Consider the following 24,098-nt stretch of genomic DNA (forward strand, 5'->3'; position numbering starts at 1 on the left):
GATTCAAAGGAGAGAAGAGAATAAGTCACCCTGCTTCTAGGGATGAGAATCACTCATCTGACATAGTTTCTTCCCAGAATATCGTCATTAAACTGTAGATAATCTTCCATGAATTTCCTTTTCACTGCTTTAATATGCCAATGGATCTCCTTTCCTTTTTTAAAGTGCAACCCTTTCCCTTGCCCATCTCCAAAACACCTAGGCAGATTTACCTCTCATTACTTATTGGGTGAATTAAAAACCACAGAAAGTCTCTTGCCTCTGGCACCAGCTCAGGGAAATTTTTGCTGGATATTTTCAGTAGGGATGTTCCTACTATTTCTACTAAAACCAGTTCATACCACATGACTTTATGGTTGCTAATTCTCAAGAATCTCAGTCCAGGAGGTGGTGAGAGCAGGTGGACCATATCTAATAGTGACAGTCCTTGGATTTACAATGCCATGAGTTCCAGAAAACTATGCCTAAAGTCAATATGTCACATGTTGGAACCAATTTTCTTACAGGAACAATTTTATAAATGGGGATCAGTTCCTCAAACAAGGCTAGACATCCTATTTCTACTGAAATTACCCAGAATTATGTACTCAATTCATTATAAATGATTTACTTACACTAGTGTATTTTAGTGAGTCAGTTGTTCCATGAAAGGAAGCCAATTTTTACTGCATCAGAAGTAAAATGGATGTTTCAAACCTCCCTGGTGATTGACTGGTGAGGTTAGGTGTCCTACTCTTTCCCCATTCCTCTCCCATCTGTGCCCCCACCCTCTTTAATTTCCCTACCTTTCTCCTTCCCCAACACAGCTTTTAAAATTGTTTCCCCATTTTCACATTGCACTTCTGTGCTCCCTGAACTCCCACCACTCTGCCCTCCAAGCTGGTGTCATTGAAAGAAGCTAATGTTAAGTAAAATTGAATTGTTATACTTGAAATATATATATATATATTATATATATATGCATATATATACATCTTATGTAATAATAATGGTTGTGGGGGCAGGGAATGTGTCTGTTTATTGTTATATCGTACTCTCCCAAGCACTTATTACAGTGCTCTGCACACAGTAAGTGCACAGTAAATACAATTGAATGAATGAATTTGTTCAGCACTTACTGTGTACCAGGTGCTGTACTAAGCACTGGGGTAGATACAAGATAATTGGGTTGGATACAGTCCCTGTCTCATATTGGGCTCACGGTCTTAATCCCCATTTTACAGATGAGGTGACTGAGGCACAGAGAAGCTAAGTGATTGCCCAAGGTCACATAGCAGGCAAGTGGCAGAGCTGGGATTACTGGTGTGGGCAGGGATTGTCTTTATTGCTGAACTATACTTTCCAAGCGCTTAGGATAGTGCTCTGCACACAGTAAGCTCTCTAATCATACAATTGAATAAATGAATGAATGAACAAACCCAGGTCCTTCTGACTCCGAGGCCTATGTTCTATCCACTTGGCCAGCTGCTTCTCACAACATATCCACCCTTCCCTCTTCACTGACCATGTATTAGGATGTGTACTCCCCTTAAGCTCTTTTATATTTACCTCAGCCCACAGCATTAATGTAAATATCCTTGTATTCAATTTCCCCTGTCCTTAATTCATTTTAATGTCTGTCTCCCCCTGTTGTCTGCAAATGACTTTTGGGCAAGAATCACATCTACCAACTCTGCTGTAACGTATTTTCCCAAGAGCTTATTTTAGTGCTCTGCACATAATACACACTCAACAAATACCACTGATTGATATATGTGTATATATCAATCAGTGTTATTTACTTACACATATTTCACTGAGACAGTGAAAGTCACGTATGGATGTTTGTGTGTGTGTGTGTGTGTGTGTGTGTTGGTGGGGGGGGCGTGAGCCTGAAAAGATCAATTCACTGGACTTGGAAATACAGAGGTGGGATGAGATTGCTGAAAGTTTTAAAATCAGCAGTCTTCACCATTTCTGATTTTGCCAAGTTATCTTTCTCTTCTCCATACCCAGCCCAGTATTGAGCCATGGGTGGGTGGGAAGTGAAGATTGTGGGAGGTCCACCCAACTCCAGGTTGAAACTGACACATTCAAAACAGATACAGATTTCTTAATTATCTGGAAGCATGTCAGTTGGGTGAGAGTTCACCAGGCGACCAGAAGGGGCGGTTAGTGCATGAGCCTGCAGGTCTTAATTACACTACATGTTCATGAACTAGCATTTTCTGAGCCAGTTTTCTGCAATACCCAACCAGTTGTGACAGTGCAACTTTATAGCTCAGGCCTATCCTACATTATAGGCCCCAAATCTGGGGAATGGTGGCTCAGTGGAAAGAGCCTGGGCTTTGGAGTCAGAGGTCATGGGTTCAAATTCCAGCTCCACCAATTGTCAGCTGTGTGACTCTGGGCAAGTCACAACTTCTCTGGGCCTCAGTTACCTCATCTGTAAAATGGGGATTAAGACTGTGAGCCCCCCGTGGGACAACCTTAACCCCTGTAATCTCCCAGCGCTTAGAACAGTGCTTGGCACATAGTAAGAGCTTAATAAATGCTATCATTATTATTGTTTTCAGTTCATCTGAAAGCCAAGTGTCCAAAAAGGAGGCACTGAGGCCTAGTGGAAAGAGCACAGGCCTGGGAGTCATAGGGACCAGAGTACTAATCCCTGATTCACCATTTGTCTGCTCTGTGACCTTGGTAAAATCACTTCACTTCTCTGTGCCTCAGTTACCTCATTTGTAAAATGGGGTTCAAGACTATGAGTCACAGGTTGGACATGGACTGTCTCCAATCCAATTAATTTGTATCTACCCCAGCCTGGCACATAGTAAGTGCTTAATCAATACCATAAAAAAGTAGCAGTCAAAAAAAAAAGATAAGGACAAGTTAATGCTGGATTTTTTTTCTCTATAGGAAAGGACTCTCACAGTGACCTTCAATGAGTTCATAGCTGTTTCATGTTCCAGCCAAACTTTTCATCTGTAGTCCCTTTATCCCAATGTACTATATTAGATTTTGACTATGTTAGCCCATTTTCATGAAAATACTAAAGTGGCCAGAGGAGATGGAAGTGAGAGGAGGACTCTATGCATTGGCTAAAGATTGGTTTCAGCAAACACTACACATGAGTGTCAATGGACCACGTTAATGCTAGAGTAGTAGAGTGACAAGTGGAAGTGAAAGCAATTGCTGGCACTGCATTCCTGGTTAATCAGACACCTCAAATTCCAACATCTCCAGGTCATAACTGGACAGGAGACAATCTCAAAAACCAAGTAGGTATGACATGAGTAAGGCAAAGCCAAAAGATGGAATAACTTTGACTCAGAAGGCAAAATATGATTACTTCAAAGCTGAATTGAGGAAATTTAAAAAGAACAAATAAAAATCCCAGGAGCTTTTACACCAAGAGAACCTTGCAGAGGATTTGAGATAACAGTTATGTCTAAGAAATCGGCATATGCTTCACACTACTATTCCTTATTCTGTTCCAGCTGTCAATCATCCCACCACCCATTTACACTCACCAATCACACAAACATATACATACCCCTCCACGGGTCATTCTCAGTCAGTTAATTGTATTTATTTTCCTCACCCATTCTACTTTTTAAGTACAGAGTTCTCATTGCTTGTTCTCACAAACATCTAGCATATTCCATGTCACTATGGTAAGAACGTCTTTACTATCAATAGTGTTTATTGAGCACTTATCTCTGCAGAGTACTGCACTAAATATTTAGGAGTATACAGTAGTTAGTAGAAAAGATCCCTGCCTGAAATAAATTAATAATCTAGGAAGAGAAACAGGCACTAAGATAAATTACAGGTGGAAGGAAGCAATAGAGTTTAAGGATATGTACTTAAGTCCTGTTGGGGGTGGGGAATGAGTATTTAAGTATGTAGTGGGGAGAACTCAAGTACATGGGTGATGCAGTGGGAGGGAAATAGGATAAGGAAATGAGAGATTAGATGGGAAGGCTTCCTGGAGGAAGTGCTCAATAAATGTCACTGATTGAGCAAGGCTCAGAAGATGGAGAGGCTAGTGGTCTGCTGCTAGAGAAGCAGCATGGCTCAGTGGAAAGAGCATGGGCTTTGGAGTCAGAGGTTGTGGGTTCAAATCCCAGCTCTGCCAATTGTCAGCTGTGTGACTTTGGGCAAGTCACAACTTCTCTGTGCTTCAGTTCCCTCATCTGTAAAATGGGGATGAAGATTGTGAGCCCCCTGTGGGACAACCTGATCACCTTGTATCCCCTCAGCGCTTAGAACAGTGCTTTGCACATAGTAAGTGCTTAACAAATACCATTATTATTATTATTATTATATGGAGAGGGAGTTCCAGGAATTTAGGGAGGGTTTGAGCAAGAGGTCAACAGCTAGAGACACAAAAGCAGGAACAGGGAGTAGACTGGCAAAAGAAGAGCAAAGTTGCAGGCTGGGTTGCAGTGGAAGAGGAACAAGGATAAGGAACTGATTGAGTGCCCTCTCAAAAGGAACTAGTAAACATGTAAATTATTCACAAGAAACCATCCTGCATATTTCAGAGGGTATGTGGACCATATAAAATCATGTCTTGAGGCATGATATTCTGAGTATTTGTGCAATCCTATTTAGGGTCACACTGGATCAGCAGGGTGGAAAGGTACCCTAAACACTGTCTACCTCACTCGGCCCACACCTTACTTCCCAACTAGTCACATGGAAAGGATCTTACTGTCTGCCACGTCACCTTTGAAAACAAAGGACAACTACATGTGATCAAACACACTGATTTTTGTTACAGTTTTAAGTAGTATGAAGTGTAAGTACTCTTCTATAGTATGTGGTTTTGGTGGGTTTTTTAATGCTATTTGTTAAGCACTTTCTATGTGCCAGGCACTATACTAAGCTCTGGGGTAGATAACCAGGTTGGACACGATCTAAATCTCATTTGGGATTCACAATTTTAATTCCATTTTACAAATGAGGTAACAGAGGCACAGAGAAGTTGAGGGACTTGTCCAAGATCACACAGCAGACGAGTAGGGGAGCTGGAAGTAGAACCCAGGGCCTTCTGACTCCCAGGCCTGCGTTTTGTCCACTAGGCCAAACTGTAAGCTCATTGTGGGAAGGGAAGGTGTCTGTTACACTGTTATATTGTAGTCTCCCACGTGCTTAGTACAGTGCTATGAACACAGTAAGAGCTCAGTAAAGACAAATGACTGATACACTGCTTTTCATTGTTTCCACTACACGTTTTGGCAAGGATGCTGTTAGAGAATTGGGTAACATTCCTCTGACAATATATATCTCCCTGGTAAAATGAGATGCAATGTAGGAAGAAACACAAGTTCATAGGGCTGGTCAAGGAGCGCGCGCACGCACACACACACACACACACACACACACAGCCCCTCTTACAGACATACACACAGCCCCTCTTTCCCCCTCCTCCATCCCTCCCCACACACTAGTGTGAGTTTTCTGTAATGCACATTTTGTCAAGAATGTCAGTCTTGCATTCTAGAATGTGACCCCTGCACCCTGGAACGTGACCCTAGCATGGGCCTGGGAGTCAGAAGGTCATGAGTTCTAATGCTGGTTCTCCCACGTGTCTCCTGTGTGACCTCGGGCAAGTCACTTAACTTCTCTGTTCCTCAGTTGTTTCATCTGTAAAAATGGGGAGTGTGTAAAAAGAGTGCGAGCCCAGTGTGGGACAGGGACTGTGTCCAACCACCCTGTACTTCCCCAGTGCTTAGAACAGTGCTTGGCAACTAGAAAGAACTTAACAAATACCAGAATTATTATTATTAGAACATGACCCTTGCATTCTAGAATATGATCCTTGTATTTAGAACATGGCCCTTGTGCCTTAAAACATGACGCTTGCTCTGGGAATCAGGAGTTCTATATTCTTGCCCCAGTACTACCTGTAGCTGGCTAATGTGCACAGAGATCACACATGTCCTTTACCCCCGGACTGCCTACTTGCTTGTGGATCTCTATGCTCCAATGGGAGCAGAAATGGAAAAGACAAGAAAGCGAATAGCGCTGAGCAAGCCACAATCACTATAATCAATCAACCAATCAATCGTATTTATTGAGCACTTACTGTGTGCACAGAACTGTACTAAGTGCTTGGGAAGTACAATTTGGCAACATAGAGAGATGGTCCCTACCCAACAGTGGGCTCACAGTCTAGTAGGGGGAGACAGAGAACAAAACATATTAACAAAATAAAATAAATAGAATAGATATGTAAAGTAAAATAAATAGAGTAATAAATACGTACAAACATATATACGTATACACAGGTGCTGTGGGGAAGGGAAGGAGGTAAGGCGGGGGAATGGAGAGGGGGAGGAGGGGGAAAGGAAGGAGGGGGCTCAGTCTGGGAAGGCCTCCTGAAGAAGGTGAGCTCTCAGTAGGGCCTTGAAGGGAGGAAGAGAGCTAGCTTGGAGGCTGTGCCGGTTCTCAGTCCTGAAGTTGCAGGACCAAAGTTTGCCTGCTCTTGATGGGCCAGTCCCATCATCCTCACTGGAAATATGCCGATTACAGGTCCTCACTCTACCTGTGGTTCTGTACTCTTAAAAGGTCATCAGCCGGTTACAGGGCTATCAGCCCTACAAAAGCTGAGGCTTCCTTGAGAAATGCAGTAGTGGTTTATAGATTGACTTTGCCTTTGCTTTGTAAAAGTGTTTGTCTTTAGTACTTGGGGTGTATTGTTTCCTATCATGAGAACAAGAAGCCATTTGTCCAGCTATATAGATTTTGTTCTAAAACCGATTAATTCTCCCCAAACAGAGGCTGTATCTTCATAAATGCATTTATTACCCTGACTACACAGCATCTGCAGGTTAATTAATCAGTGACATAACTTTTAAACTGAGAGAGTAATCTGCAGGAGCATTTACTACAAACGACCAGGTAATTACACTTTAATAGCTTTGGTTAGGGAGGGGTGATGAGCTGAAATCTAAAGTGAAGTATTTCACAACTTTGGTGAGGGTGAGAAGGATGGTGTGTGATGGGAGTGAGAGGAAACGGGTGAGAGGAAGAGGGAACCATCTAGAAAAATGGGAAAAGAGGCACCAGCTAAGACTGATGTTTCCCAAAGAAAGGATCCCTAGAAACTTTTGGTGATACAGATGGCATCCAGGTTGGAGAAAATTACAAACTTTCTGAATTAGGGCAAGAAACTGCCCATGAAGTCAAAAGATATTGGCCTTTCTAGTTAAGACCATAAGCTTGTTGTGGGCAGGGGATTTATCTAGTAACTTGGTTGTATTGTACTCTCCCAGGCACTCAGTACATTCCTCTACACATAGTAAGTGCACAATAAATACTGATGATGCTGATGATGATGATGATGACAGTGGTGGTGGTATAGGCCTTTTAGTTATTGCTACTCCAAAGGGGAGACTGTGAGCCACGTTAAAAACAGAAAAGAGGCATACCCCAAACTTGTTTCATGAGAAGAACACAGAGCACTTTGCATTCTCTTACAAATCCAGTCCTCTCCATGCCCATCCACTTCAAAGCCAATGAGAAACATCATTCTCATTTTCAGTAGGGAAAGAGAAGCATCAGCATGGCATTAGAGTCACTGTAAATCCAGAAATGAACTGAATAGAGTGTTAAACTTCTCTTGCTTTCAATGACTGAACTTCTGTCCTCCTGCTTGGAGGGGGACAGCACAGAGTTTTTCTCTACTCAAAAAGCATCATCGACTAATCAATAACACTTACTGTGCAGAGTGCAGTTCATCCTCTAGACTGTAAGCTCATCCTCTAGTCTGAAAGCCGGTTGTGGGCAGGGAATGGGTCTGGTTTTCGTTATACTATACTCTCCCAAGCACTTAGTACAGTGCTCTGCACAGAGTAAGCACTCAATAACTAATATTGAATTGGATTAATCCCATGACCTTGGGACAGTAGAGTAGCATTAGTAGACATGATCCCTGTATTAAAGAAACTGGCTTCAGGGCACGGTCGTCTGAGAAGGAAGAGAGAACATTATAACCACTTGTTCACCAAGAAGGATTTTTCATACCTCTTAGGGTCTTTTACAACCTTGCTTGGAATACCTGGTTGACTGCTATGGGTAAGAGGGGGGAGGTTAAAAAAAAAATATTTAAGATGCAGTATATTCTGCATTATATATATGCCTCTCAAAACAAAACAGTTCTGCAGTCAGAAGACTTTTCCAAGTACGAGATGCCTTTCAAGTACACTTCTGTGATTATAGGTGTGCATGGGGTGTGGGGGGGGTGAAGGGAGGGAAAGAAAGAAGACAGAATATGGATTAGTGGTGTGAGGTGGAGGAGAAAGAAGAGGAAAAATGTGTTCCCTCCCCCAAAAGAAAAAAACATGCCTGCCTACCCCTTTTCCCTTATCCACCGTGCCAGACAGGTTGTAATTGAAAATGTATTTCCTGCTATTATCTCTCTGACACTGTCTTTCCTGAAAGCTCTTTAAACAGTTTGAGCATTCCACACATCCTGCATTATACATTTAACAAGAAATACATGAATTTTATATCAGGTGTCAGCAGGGCAACCATTTTTTCCCGTGACTAACAATGGCAGTCATGGTCTTCTTGTCCCTTTTCACTCTCCCTGGAAGGGACATTGGTGAAAGAGTGATGGGAGATGGCAACAGAGTCTCTTCTATTTCCAAGGTTTATTCTTTCTACCACTTTTTCCTACCAAGGGAATTCTATCACTGCATAATGATTCTGTCACTTGTCTGACCCAAAGCATACTGTTGATTGATTGATTGATATGGACTCAACTACCACCTTAAGCACCGATTTGTGGCAGCATGAGTAAATGAGGACTCACATTTCAAACCCAGCTTCTAGTTGTCTCCCACACAGAGCTTTATGCCAAATCATCCCTTTTTATTTTAAATTATTCTCCAAGGATGTCTAATGTCAGATGGGAAAATGGAAGAAACAAATTCCACTTTGAAAGGCAGCATGGTGTAGGGGAACAAACACTGGATTCAGAGGACCTGGGTTCTAAGTGACAGTTCTGCCACTAGCCTGCAGTGTGACCTCCAGCAAGTCATTTAACCTCCCTGGGCCTCAGTTTCCTTTTCTCCAAAATGAGAATAATAATATCTGCCTCTACCTACTTCACAGGGATGTTGTGAGAGTAAAACGACATATCTAAAGTGAAAGTGCTTTGGAACAATGAGAGCATTATGCACTATCGGAGCATTTTAACATTTTCTCCAAGTCTTTCTTGGGGGCAGAAACTTCAGCTTGTTCATTCTCTTAGTATAGGAATGCCTGCCTGCTGGAGACATGACGACTCACTCCCAAGGAGGTTCCTGGGAACAACATGTTCTACAATTACAAATGCTAACCATCTCGCTGTTCCTCTATCCCAACTCTCTCTCTGCTGACTGCTTGTCCATGTCTGGCCTCTGGTCTGGAATGCTCTCCCTCAAATCCAACAGACAATTACTCTTTTCCCCCACCTACACCCCACCAAAGTCTTATTGAAGGCACATCTTCTCCAAGAGGCCTTCCCTGACTAATTTCTCCTTTCCTCTTCTCCCACTCTCTTCTGAGTCACCCTGACTTGCTCCCTTTATCCATCCCCCCTCCCAGCACCAAAGCACTTATGTACATATTTATAATGTAATTTATGCATTTATATTGTCCATCTCCCCCTCTAGATTGTAAATTCATTGTGGGCAGGGAATGTATATGCTTATTGTTATACTGTGCTCTCCCAAGCACTTAGTACAGTGCTCTGCACATAGTAAGTGCTCACTAAATTCGATTGAATGAATGGAAGAACTGCAAGTTCAAGCAGCATGGCTCAGTGGAAAGAGCACAGGCTTTGGAGTCAGAGGTCATGGGTTCAAATCCCAGCTCTGCCAATTGTCAGCTGTGTGACTTCGGGCAAGTCACTTAACTTCTCTGGGCCTCAGTTACCTCATCTGAAAAATGGGGATTAAGACTGTGAGCCCCCTGTGGGACAGTCTGATCACCTTGTAACCTCCCCAGCACTTAGAACAGTGCTTTGCAAATAGTAAGTGCTTAATAAATGCCATCATTATTATTATAAGAACACACAATTAAGGAGTCAAGGGAAAAAAGTGGACTGCTCTCATTTCACTGTAAAGAGTGCTATTCTCATTACTTATGTACATATTTGTAACCTATTATTTATATTAATGTCTGTCTCTCCACTCCAGACTGTAACCCCTTTGTGGGCAGGGAATTTGTCTACCAACTCTGTTATACTGTACTCTCTCAAGCACTCAGTACAGTGCTCTGCACAATAAGTATTCAATAAATGCCACTGATTGCTATGCAAGCAACCTGAAGAAAACAAACAACACTTAGTAAACAATAATCCTATTACAAAATTAAAAGGTCCCAAGAGACCAAGGGAAATCAGGACACTAAGTTATAAAAAATATTAAAAGAAAATTGATGTGAACAAAAAAAAAGTTCTGAGCTCATTGCCGGTAGGTGTAATAGCAAGAGCTCTCTAATGAGAGGTCCTCAGTTTCAGATTGCACTTGCAGTTAAATTTAGGTTACTTAATCTGATGCAATGGGCCTGCTAGCTCCTAATTGCACAACATTGTCTTTTCCAGTTAGGTGTCTAATATTTTGGCTGCTCCTCCTGCATATATTTCCTAGTTGTGCTGGTTAATGATACCGACAATTACAGTATATGACTGCACCCCCAGCCCTCACTGATGAGACGTTCCAGCAGTCATCATCACTGATGATCACTGCATCATCGTCATCTGGCTGGCATCCTTCTCTGACCATAGCACCACCATGGGGCTGGACCAGCCCCTGCTCAGAAGTCTAAGGATTTGAAGAAGGCACTTCTGAAGAAGCAGCTTGGGGTAGTGAAAGAGCACAGGCCTTGGGTGACAGAGGAGCTGGGATCTGATCCCCTTTCTGCCAATTCCTTGTTGTAAGACCTTGGACAAGTTTCTTAGCTTCTCTGTTTCTCAGTTTCCCAACTGAAAATTATTCTTCTTATTCTTATTATTAATAATCGGGTGTAAGATGGAAGCCCCCAGGATTTTAAGTCAGAAGAATCATGGTCTAGTGGACAGAGGCCTGGGAGTCAGAAGGACCTATGTTCTAATCCCACCTCTGCTGCTTGTCTTCTGCCCATAACGAGCTTACAGTCTAGATGGGGAGAGAGACATTAATATTCATTGCTGTGTGGCTTTGGGTAAGTCACTTAAATTCTCTGTGCCTAAATTACCTCATCTGCAAAATGGGGATTAAGACTGGGAGCCTCATGTGGGACATGGACTTTATCCAACCTGATTAGCTTGTATCTATCCCAGCACTTAGTACAGTGCCTGGCACAAAGTAAGAACTTAAAAAAATGCCATATAAAACAGGGAGCAGGTCAGAAGTAATGGGAAGGCAAGGGTCACATATTCTACTCTTAGTGAATGCTCTCAAGAGCTCTGTACCAGGAGGTAATCATCATTACAATTATTCAATTGTATTTATTAAGCACTTACTGTGTGCAGAGCACTGTACTAAGTGCTGGGAAGAGAACAACGTAACAATAAAAAAGTCATATTCCCTGCCCACAACGAGCCTATAATTTAGAGGGGGAGACAGACATAAATATAAATGAATTACAGAAATGTATATAAGTGCTGTGGGGCTGGGAGAGGGGTTGAATAAAGGGAGCAAGTCAGGGAAACGCAGAAGGGAGTGGGAGAAGAGGAAAGGAGGGCTTAGTCAGGGAAGGCCTCTTGGAGGAGATGTGCCTTCAATAAGGTGTTGAAGGTGGGGGGAGAATAAGGCCGGAGGCAGGAAGTGCGCGAGTGGTAGGCAGTAAGATAAACGAGATCAAGGTAAAGTGAGAAGGTTGGCATTAGAGGAGCAGATGACAATGAGGATTTGAGAAGACCTCCATTTACAATGATATTCCTCTGGGTCAGGGCCCCAGAAAATGAAATGCATATGTTATGGACTATAAGATAGTGTTAATAGATGCATCCTCTATCATTTCTCCTCCCTACAACCCAGGAAGAATCTTGTAGGGTTTGCCACCAGGTTAACTGCTACATACTGAGGATTTTGCTTCTGTTCTTTTAACACCTATCTGAACTTGCCAGACATATCCAACTGTCTCTGCAGCTTCTCAGGACAACCTGCTCTTTAGACTCCTAGATCTTGTATGTTTCATGAACAGGAGGGAGAAAGGTAGAAAGAGGCAGAAAAGGAAGCACAGTGTGATTTAAACCATGAGGTGAAGGGTTTGGTGTTAACATGTTGGAATATTAAGCTTTGCAAGAGCAGAATTAGTGTGCCATTTCTTGGCAAGTCTCACCTCCAGTCTAGGTGCAGCAGACTCTTGACATATGGCCACAAACCATCTCTCCCTCACTTCAAATTGATCAGAAATGCTTGAAAGCTGAGCTCATTCACACAATCATTTATAGAAGTCAAGGTGTTGGTAGTCACTCTCTCCGTGCAGGTCAGTAGCAGTGCATTAAATTTGCGCTTTACATTTAGGACATGAAGAATGAGTAATTTAATTGACCTGGTGTTCAAACTGCAACCACATGCTTTGGGGTAAAGACTTGGGGAAACTTTGAAAAGTACCTGCCTATTTTCTGAGGGAAAAATTTGGCCAAAATGGAAATGTTAAAAAAAAACCAAAAACCCTACCAGCCCCCAGTGGTTTATTTCTGCTTCAAGACTACTTAAAGGATGGTTTCTTGGTCCCAGGAATCAATGTACATTTTCCTCATACCTACATGGGGCATTTATTCATTCAATCATATTTACTGAGTGCTTACTGTGTGCAGAGCACTGTACTAAGCACTTGGGAAGTACAAGTCGGCAACATATAGAGATGGTCCCTACCCAACAACGGGCTCACAGTCTAGAAAATAATGATGGCATTTGTTAAGCGCTTACTATGTGCAAAGCATTGTTCTAAGCACTGGGGAGGTTACAAGGTGATCAGGTTGTCCCACTGGGGGATCACAGTTTTAATCCCCATTTTCCAGATGAGGTAACTGAGGCCCAGAGAAGTGAAGTGACTTGCCCAAAGTCACACAGCTGATTGTTGGTGGAGCTGGGATTTTAACCCATGACCTCCGACTCCAAAGCCCGTGCTCTTTCCACTGAGCCACGCTGCTTTATGTTTGTGGGGAATGAAAGCATTGGAAACTGCTTTCCAGCCATATTTTACAAGGTCCAGGCTAATGCTATGCACCAACTCAATGTCAGTAGTGCTAAAGCGTCAGAGACATAATGCCAATGATGATGATTTACAGTCCTCTTGACTGTAAATCTGTTTTGGGCAGGGAATGTGTCCACTAACTCTGTTGCACTGTCCACTCCCAAGCACTTAGTACAGTGCTCTGACCATATTAAGTGCTCAATAAATACCACTGATTGATTGATTTTTGTAGCCACTTGGCATAAACGACACAGAAGTCCTGGTCCTGTCACAAAGACAACTGGATCGAAAGCCTATGAGCAGGAATTGATTTGAATGCAGGTTATATGTGCAGTGTTATTCATTCAATCATTTATGCAGTGTTTACTGTGTGCAGAGCACTGTACTAAGCACTTGATCACTGTACTAAGCACTTGAGCACTGAATACCCATGCTCTCAACGTTGCTAGTCCTGTTCCTGGCAAAGCATTAGTCGCTCATGTGGACAGGTGGGCAGGGGTTTACCAGGAAGTGCCCACAGGAAATTGTACATACAGGAAAGTGTCTGTTTATTGTTATAATGTAGTCTCCAAAGCATTTAGTACAGTGTTCTGCACACAGTAAGTACTCAATAAATATGATTGAATGAATGATTGAATGACTTCCCCGCTTGGACCAAAGGGACCACAGCATTGTGCCAATAGTAAATATCAAAAAGAAATGCAGCTAGTCAGCATATTGATGTAGGAATCGTCCAGCCTTGCTCCTTGACTCACAGTAGTCAGTCCCCATTGCTCAGACTAGCCCCATCTGGGACCCATCAGCCAATGGGGGTGGATCTCTAAAGTCCAATAAGCAGTGCAATCCACCACACAAATTCAACCTAGCCTTGCCAGGCAAACTAAGCTTCAGCGTACACATGAGTTGCCTGACTGTCGCTAAAATGTTATAGAGGCTGCTGATCCCACCGCTTTGAAGAAATAAAAGATGCTGTTTTCCATAGCTGCTTCCAACTGCTTAGCAGTTCTTTTCATATTTACATGTCTCTGGCCTCAGAAACAGGAGCCCTGTCTTCAAATTAGTGGATCTACCAGTACAGGAGAAGCTGCATGGCCTACTGGATAAAGCACAGGCCTGGGAATCAGAAGGGCCTGGGTTCTAATCCTGGATCCACCACTTACCTGCTGTGTGACCTTAGGCAAGTCACTTCACTTCTCTATGCCTCAGTTACGTTGTCTGTAAAATGGGGATTGAGACTATGAGCCCTATTTGGGACAGGGATTGTGTCTGACCTGATTATCTTGTATCTAACCCAGAGCTTAGAATCAGGCAGAAACTCCTCACCCTCAGCTTCAAGGCTCTCCATCACCTCGCCCCCTCCTACCTCACCTCCCTTCTCTCCTTCTACAGCCCAGGCGGCACCCTCCGCTCCTCTGCCGCTAATCTCCTCACTGTGCCTCGTTCTCGCCTGTCCCGCCGTCAACCCCCGGCCCACGTCATCCCCCTGGCCTGGAATGCCCTCCCTCCACACATCTGCCAAGCTAGCTCTCTTCCTCCCTTCAAGGCCCTACTGAGAGCTCACCTCCTCCAGGAGGCCTTCCCAGACTGAGCCCCCTCCTTCCTCTCTCCCTCATCCCCCTCTCCATCCCCACGGTCTTACCTCCTTCCCTTCCCCACAGCACCTGTATATATGTATATATGTTTGTACATATTTATTACTCTATTTTACTTGTACATATCTATTCTATTTATTGTATTTTGTTAATATGTTTGGTTTTGTTCTCTGTCTCCCCCTTCTAGACAGTGAGCCCACTGTTGGGTAGGGACTGTCTCTATATGTTGCCAACTTGTACTTCCCAAGCACTTAGTACAGTGCTCTGCACACAGTAAGTGCTCAATAAATATGATTGATTGATTGATTGATTGTGCTTAGCACATAGTAAGCACTTAACAATTACCATGAAAAAGATGAGCCCAGCTCCAATAGATCCAATATTTTTTCATATTCATGCTATTTATTTATATTAATGTCTGCATCCCCATCTAGACTGTAAGCTCATTATGGGTAGGGAATGTGTCTGCTAATTATGCTGCATTGTACTCTCTCAAGTGCTTAGTACAGTGCTCTGCATGCAATAATAATAAAAATTATGGTATTTATTAAGCATTTACTATGTGTCAGGCATTGTTCTAAGTACTCAGTCAATACCATTGATTGCTTGATTGGGAGAGAGGAAGAATATTGTTGGAAAAAAGATCCTAATCATCGCTCTTCTACTCTTAAATGAAGCAATCTTTGAGGCTTAATCATGCCAGGGCGAAAGTTCATTGACATGATCGTGTCTCTGTCTTTAAAGCAGGCATGTCAATCAGCATTAAATTTAGAAGTTGCCTCATCTATAAACAGACACAAATGCACACACACCCTGCAGAATGACAAAGTCAAAACAGATCTGGTTATGCCACTGCTGGAAGGAAGCTTCCTTATTAATTTGAATGGCAGATATAGAACAGTTTGCAAGCAACAAAAGCAAAACACAGAGTTAAACTATGCATGAAGAAGAACCACTTCACTTCAGAAATTTTCTAGTCAAGAACCAAAGCACTACACATATAAACTCGAGTCCAGACATGGACGAAATTTGAATAAGCACCTCAGGTCACATACATGTCTCATTAATGATCTTCATTTGGGCATTCTTTTTGACCAGAGAAAGATTCCTCTCAGTTGTCACTCCTCTAGACTGTAAGCTCACTGTGGTTAGGGAATGTGTCTGTTTATCAACACTAATAATAATAATAATAATTGTGGTATTTGTTAAGCGCTTACTATGTGACAAGTACTGTACTAAGCGCTGCAGTGGATACAAATAAGTCGGGTTGGACACAGTCCTTTTCCCTCGTGGGGTTCACAGTGTCAAGCCCCATTTTACAGGTGAGGTAACTGAGGCCCAGAGAAGTGAAGTGACTTGCCAAGGTCACACAGCAGACAAGTGGAGGAGCTGGGATTAGACCCCTTCACCTTTTCACTCCCAGGCCCGTGCTCTATTCACTACGCCACACTGCTTCTTATTGTATTGTACTCCCCAAGCACTTAGTATAGTGCTCTGCACATAGTAAGTGCTCAATAAATATGATTGAATGAATGAATGAATGAATGAACTCTATGTGCAAACTGCTCTTCCTGTCACTGGCCAAGAGAAAAACAGATGCCTAGTACAAAATTGTCACTCTTGTTCATCCTATCCCTCACCAGAAGCTGCACACTTGACAAATGGAAGGGAATTAAGGGGAAAAATGTACCAACAGAGTTGTGATAGTAAAATATCAAATACCCTAACCAGAAAATCCAGGTCCTTGTAACCAAAGGTCCATTTTTCAATTCCCTTTCCCCATGTCCCCATCCCCCAAAATACAGAAGTGAATTAAATATGGAGTCTGAAATATAGTGAGATCGTATGAAGTTTTAGTTTTGAAATCTAGAGAAAATCAAAACAATTATTTTCCTGCTTATCAGCGACTTTCTTGGAAGCACTGAGAATAATGGGAAACCGAGAAGGTCCACTTCTTCGCTAAGAGTGGGAAAGGGACCCTCAGCACAAAAACTTGCCAAGGAGAGGAAACCTTATTCTGTTTCTCCTTTTGATGTTGAAGACATGAGCTGAATCAATATGGTGCAAGGCAATATCTGCCCAGGCCTATAGCGCCTAGCCAAAGTGTCCAGAAATATTCAATAATAATTTCATTAGCTCTGCATCCCTCACTTAGTTACCTCTCCCTGAGCTGAAATATGTTACGATCGGGGTGACAAAGTGGCCACCAAGTGTGATTGTGCAGATTTGTTCAGGAAAATACTCATTTCTAAGTTTGGAGGTGTGTAAGGAGCAAGGAGGGCAGGTCTACTTTAGGCAAGTCCTTACTGTGACTGAATGGAGGTGGGCATAGGGCTTTGAAGGAGGACTCACATTTTTGCAGCTCTGCCACTTTCTCATGTTGCCTGCTAGGGTGAGTCACTCTCTCACACAGAATGAGCAGCTTGAGGTGATAGGAAACACAGTTTTATCAGATTGGAGAGCTAAGTGGTACCCTTTTCCCCATCTGGGCTGAAATACAGAGGAGGTGTTGTCTTAAAGTAATGATATGTTATATGTATTTGCCAAACAACACATGATGCCACTGAACTATAGTAAGCCAGAATAAGTAAGCCCCAGGGAGCCACAATTAAAGTTGGGGGCAAACAGTTTAAATTAGATCATCTAAATCACGGACACTAGAAAACATTGCTAGAATAAGTAGGTAGGAGTTCAGGTGACATGCAGACAAAGCAAAGCTCTAAACATTCTTTTCCTAAGCAAAAAGCATGGTCTTGTGGATACAGCGTGGGCCTGGGAGTAGGAGAACCTGGTTCTAATCCCAGCTTCAAGACATGTTTGCTGAATGACCTTGGGCAAGTCACTTAATTTATCTGTGCCCCAGTTACCTCATCTGTAAAATGATGATTAAGATTGTGAGTACCATGTGGGACATGGACTGTGTCCATAATGATTAGCTTGTATCCACCCCAGCACTTAATATAGGGTCTGGCACATAATAAATGCTTAAGAAATACCATTTAAAAACAATTAAACAAGGAATATTATTATTATTTCTGCCTCATACATATGTTGCACAAATCTCCTAACCATAACCGTAACCTTAATCCCAACCCTAATAAATTACTGGAAAACTTAATGAAAATGCACAAATAATGCAAGAAAAATAAGTGTATTTAATACCTATTCTTGTTCAAAAAATGTCCCACCCATGAGACTGCATCCAGTTGTACAGATATGAGCAAAATAGCCAGAGCACAAAAAGCATATCAATGGAAGGGATACAAACAGATTGCATAAAATGTTAGGGGTAGTTTAAGTGATTCTTAAAAAATTGGATCATCAATTCCCTCCCACAGATACGCAGTTATTTCTGCATGAGATAAAGCAACCCCATGAAAGATGAAAAATGGGAAGGCTAATTCAGCTAGCTCCAGGCAATGCAGGAAATATAATAATTGTGATATTTGTTGAGAATTTACTATGTGCCAAGAACTATGCTGAAGTATACACAATATAAGCAGATCTGACACAGTCCTGTCCCACATGATGCTCTCAGTCTAAAGGGAAGGGAGAATAGGTAACATCCCCATTTTACAGATGATGAAACTGAGGCCTGAAGAAGTTAAATGTCTTGCCTGAGTTCACACAGCAGGCAAGTGGCAGAACTGGGATTAGAACCCAGGTATTCTGACTCTCAGACCAACACCAGCAAGCAGAAGATAGGAAACGCAGCTTTAACAGATAAGGGAGCTAAGTGGTACCCTTAAAGTCCAACTTTAAATGATCCTTGATTGTTGCTGTTTATCTCTCTCCCTCGGAGGAACACTTCATAATTCAGCATCTATGATCAGAAAACTCTGCCTTGTGTTCCACCTAAATGATCCATCTTTTATATTAGGACTCATTTGCCCTTTAAACTCTTTCAGAATGCTACCACTCCTTCCCCTCAGATTTGATAGCACAGTTATAGATATTAGTGCTTTTAATAGTTGGGGGCAGGGAACGAGTCTCATACTGTTGTGTTGTGCTCTCCCAAGAACTTCGTAAATTGCCCTGCACCTCAGTAAAGTGCTCAAAAAATATAATGGATTGATTGATTTTAACACTTCTACATGGACCAAATCTCTCAGTCGCTTCCCGCAACGGGCTTACAGTCTAGAGGACTTGTTTAATGAGTGATCTTGAGCATGCCACTTAACTTCTCTGTGTCTCTCAGTTACCTCATCTGTAAAATGGGGATTAAGACTGAGAGCCCCATGCAGGACAGGGACTGTTTCCAACCTGATTAGCTTGTACCTAACTCAGTGCTTAGTACAACTCCTGGCACATAGTAGGCATTTAAATACCATGAAAAAAATATTCCCCCATCTCAAATTCCCCTCTAGTCACAGCAGCATGCCTGGCTGTGTTCCAGGCATGGGCCACCTCTGGATGCTCAGTTCAGGATGCATGGACAAGATATCAAAGAAAATGAACTGATTTTTTCCAGGAGGTCAGGCTAAGAAAGGATGTTCCCTTCACCTCCCTTTCTGGGCCTGCATCCTGGGGACCTGGAGAAGAACAATGCACATGATGACTAAAAATTAATAATGATAAAAATTTTTAGAACTGGCTTGCTGGGGCAGCCAGCTAAATCAATAAAAGCGGAATGCAGATTCCTGCATCTCCACCACTGCCATTATGAGCAAAATGAAACCTCACCCAAGTGGCTGTCTCAGCAGAAATATACAACTCCGTGCTGCCACATTAACATAAAGCATGGCATCCAGAAGTTATTACTGCCTCTAATCTCCAAACACTCAGGAGCTTTGTTGCGTTCAATGGAATGACCTGTCCATTCTGATGCATTGGTGTTTTCTCTCTCACCCCACCCCATCCCAAAAAAGTCCTTTTGGAACCAGAAAATTTATGGATCCTAGAATAAAAAGATGTGGTAGTTAATGCCTCTGCTTCTGCCTCCCTTCACAACATGTCCCCTCACTCAAGCAAATCAGTGAATTCTGGGGATCCTCATAAATGAAAATGATAATTTTGGTATCATGACCCTGCAAACAGTAAGCACTCAATAAATACGATCCACTAATTGAGTGATTGATTGGTATTTGGTAAGAGCTTAATAGGTGCCAAACCTCTGTACTAAGCCCAGGGGTAGATACATGATAATCAGTTCAGACATACTCCCTGTCCAAAGAGGGGCTCACAGTCTAGAGGAGAGGGAGAAAAGGAATCGATTCCTATTGAACAAATGAGGAAATTGAGGCAAAAAGAAGTTAAGTGACTTGCCCAAGGTCACACAGGTAAGTGTACAAGCTGGGATTAGAACCCAGATCTTCCAACTTCTAGACCTGTGCTCTTTCCAATAGGCCACACTATATCCTTTTTGAGTTCTGAACTGAAGTGAATGTCCAGAAATACATACACCTTCTTTTAGAGGGCTGAAGAGCTTTAATAACTTTAACCATTACACATCCTGCATGCTAATACTTCATAATTGGATATGGGTTTTTCATATTAGAATCAGGATCTACAAGAACTTTGTTGTTAAAATAGATGAATAAGAAATATTTGATATTATAAAAGGTAAAAAAAAAAAAACCATTGAAGACCAGGGGAGAACAATTCCTGATTTAGTGAAACAAAGCTCAGTGTTGTAAATCCACTTAGTCTGGGCAAAAGATTTCTTTCAAAAAAATCTACAATTATTTCTCTTCTTCTGTGTATTCACTCATTTATTCAACCGTATTTATTGAGCACTTACTGTGTGCAGAGCACTGTACTAAGCACTTGGGAAGTACAAGTCGGCAACATATAGAGACAGTCCCTACCCAGCAATGGGCTCAGTCTAGAAAGGGGAAACAGACAACAAAAGAAAACATGTAGACAGGTGTGAAAATTGTCAGAACAAATAGAATAAATGCTATATGCACGTCATTAACAAAATAAATAGAATAATGAATATGTACAAGTAAAATAGAGTAATAAATCTGTACAAATATATACAAGTGCTGTGGGGAGGGGAAGGAGGTAGGACGGGGGATAGGGAGGACGATAGGAAAAAGGGGGCTCAGTCTGGGAAGGTCTCCTGGAGGAGGTGAGCTCTCAGTAGGGCTTTGAAGGGAGGAAGAGAGCTAGCTTGGCAGATGTGTGAAGGGAGAGCATTCCAGGCCAGGGGAAGGACGTGGGCCAGGGGTCGACAGCGGGACAGGTGAAAACGAGGTACAGTGAGGAGGTTAGTGGCAGAGGAGTGGAGGGTGCGGGCTGGGCTGTAGAAGGAGAGAAGGGAGGTGAGGTAGGAGGGGGCGAGGTGATGGAGAGCCTTGAAGCCAAGAGTGAGGAGTTTTTGCTTGATTCATAGGTTGACAGGCAGCCACTGGAGATTTTTGAGGAGGGGAGTAACATGCCCAGAGTGTTTCTGTACATAGATAATCCAGGCAGCAGAATTAAATATAGACTGAAGTCGGGAGAGACAGGCAGATGGGAGATCAGAGAGGAGGCTGATGCAGTATTCTAGTCGGGATAGGATGAGAGATTGAACCAGTAAGGTAGCGATTTGGATGGAGAGGAAAGGGCGGATCTTGGTGATGTTGTGGAGGTGAGACCAGCAGGTTTTGGTGACAGATTGGATGTGTGGGGTGAATGAGAGAGCAGAGTCGAGGATGACACCAAGGTTGCAGGCTTGTGAGATGGGAAGGATGGTAGTGCCGTCAACAGTGATGGAAAAGTCAGGGAGAGGGCAGGGTTTGGGAGGGAAGGTAAGGAGTTCAGTTTTGGACATATTGAGTTTTAGATGGCGGGCAGACATCCAGATGGAGATGTCTTAAAGGCAGGAGGAGACACGAGCCTGAAGGGAGGGAGAGAGAGCAGGGGCAGAGATGTAGATTTGGGTGTCATCAGCATAGAGATGATAGTTGAAGCCGTGGGAGTGAATGAGTTCACCAAGGGAGTGAGTGTAGATAGAGGACAGAAGGGGACCAAGAACTGACCCTTGAGGTACCCCTACAGTAAGGGGATGGAAGGGGGAGGAGGAGCCCACAAAGGAGACTGAGAATGAATGGCCAGAGAAATAAGAGGAGAAACAGGAGAGGACAGAGTCTGTGAAGCCAAGGTTGCATAGCGTGTTGAGGAGAAGGGGGTGATCCACAGTGTCGAAAGCAGCTGAGAGTTCGAGGAGGATTAGGATAGAGTAGGAACTGCTGGATTTGGCAAGAAGTAAGTGCAACTCTCTCTAACCATTTAATTAATGCTTGGATATTAGGGCTTATATCTAAATTGGTTTACAAAACAGAGAAGTAGTTTGGCCTAGTGGATTGAATGTGGGCCTGGGAATCAGAAGGGCCTGGATTCTAATCCTGTCTCTGCCACTTGTCAGCTGTGTAACTTTGGGAAAGTCATTTCATGTCTCTGTGCCTCAGTTACTTCATGTCTGTGAGCCCCGTGTGGGACAGTGACTTTGTCCAGCCGATTTTCTTATACCCACCCCAGCACTTATTAAAGTGCCTGGCACATAGTAAACACTTAAATATCACAATATTATTACTGTAATGGGCCTGGGGCCTAAAGTGATTAACAATTACATAAAAAGTCTATCAAAGATCAGTGATGAATCACAAGCCCTGAATATTTTTCTGTAATTGCTCTCAAGTCTCCCATTGCACTCCACTTGCTCTGATTCTCTTCAACAGTAGCTGGATCACAGTAAACACTCAATAAATATGATTGAATAAATTTAAAATTTATCTGAACTGCTTTTAGCTGATCGATGTATCCCAAACATGACTGGAAGCTGTAGGAATTCAATTTCTAAAGGCTTATATAAATATCCAAATGAGAGCACATTTCCTCAGGTCTATCTGCACTATCTCCTCAGGTCTAGTAGGCTCCTCTGCTAGACTGTAAACTCTTGGCGGGCAGAGATAGTGTCAATTTACTCTATCACACTCACCCAAGCTTTTAGTAGAATGCTCTTCATTAAGTGTTCAGTAGATTCCACTGACTGATCAATTAATCTAATACTATGGCTGTCACCTATTTGGTTTTCCAAAGGCAGATTGACAGATGCCAGTGTCATAATATGTTTGTTTTCTGTATTTTTCTCCTATTCATCTGGGTAGTCATCTGGCTACATGTAGTTTCCACTTTTTTTTTTTAATGTTATTTATTAAGTATCTCAGGCACTATAGTAAGCGCTGGGCTAGTTACAAGCTAATCAGGTTGGCCATAGTCCCTGTCCCACATAGTGCTTACAGTCTTGATCCCCATTTTACAGATGAGGTACCCGAGGCATAGAGAAGTTTGGAGACTTGCCCAAGGTCACATAGCGGACAAGTGGAAGAGTTGGGATTCTTCTGAAAAGGGAGGTGAGACCCCATGTGGGATAGGGGAAATGTCTCACCTGCATCTACCCCAGGGCTGAGTACAGAGTAGAGAAGCAGCTTGGCCTAGTGAATAGAGCATAGGCATGGAAGTCAGAAGAACCTGGATTCTAATCCCAGCTCTGCCACTTGTCTGCTGTATGATGTTGTGTAAGTCATTTCACTTCTCTATGCCTCAGTTACCTCACCTATAAATTGGGGATTAAGACTGGGCACCTCATATGGGACATGGACAGTGTCCCACCTGAATAACGTGTATATACCCTAGCTCTTAGTACAGTGCCTGGCTCATAGTAAGCTTTAACAAATGCCATTAAAAATGCTTATAATTATTATTATTATTAAGGGGCATAGAGTGAAAGAGGCAATGCTAACTTAAAGCATAACCACTCAGGGACTGGCCATGGTGACGGTGTGACCATCTGGGATATGTCTCCTCCCTGTAATTCTCACATCCTCTCTCCTGCTTGCTGACCTCTGCTTTGGACCCGAATCAGGAGAATCTTTCAGCCCTGGAATGGCTTCTCTCCCTTATTTCCCTCAGGCTCACCCAGATGCCATTCCCTGCTCTGCCATTTGTCCGCTGTGTGACCTTGGGCATGTCACTTCACTTCTCTGGGCCTCAATTACCTCACCTGTAAATTGGGGATCAAGACTGTGAGTCCCACTTTGAACGGGACTTTGTCCAACCTGATTTGCTTGTATTCACCCCAGCACTTAGTACGGTGCCTGGCACATAGTAAGCACTTAATAAATAATGACAATAATAGTGATTACTATTATTATTTTCTGGGTCTGTTACCTCATCCATAAAATGGAGATAGAGACTGTAAGCCCCACAAGGGACAGGGACTGTGTCCAACACGATTTTCTTGTATCCACCCCAGCACTGACTACAGTGCCTGGCACATAGTAAGTGCTAACAAATACCATAATTATTATTATTTTCCCCCTGCCAGCTTCTGAGAGGCAAATGGGCAGACTGGCAGGG

General features: G+C 42.7%; 1 protein-coding gene across 1 annotated transcript in view; it reads right to left on the bottom strand.

The window, feature by feature from the left end:
* The window catches only part of NRXN3 (neurexin 3), a 1,831,517-nt gene that overhangs the window by 834,570 nt on the left and 972,849 nt on the right, over positions 1–24,098 (bottom strand).

The sequence above is a fragment of the Tachyglossus aculeatus genome, chromosome 1 (genome assembly GCF_015852505.1).
Source record: "Tachyglossus aculeatus isolate mTacAcu1 chromosome 1, mTacAcu1.pri, whole genome shotgun sequence".
In the NCBI taxonomy this organism is placed as follows: Eukaryota; Metazoa; Chordata; class Mammalia; order Monotremata; family Tachyglossidae; genus Tachyglossus; species Tachyglossus aculeatus.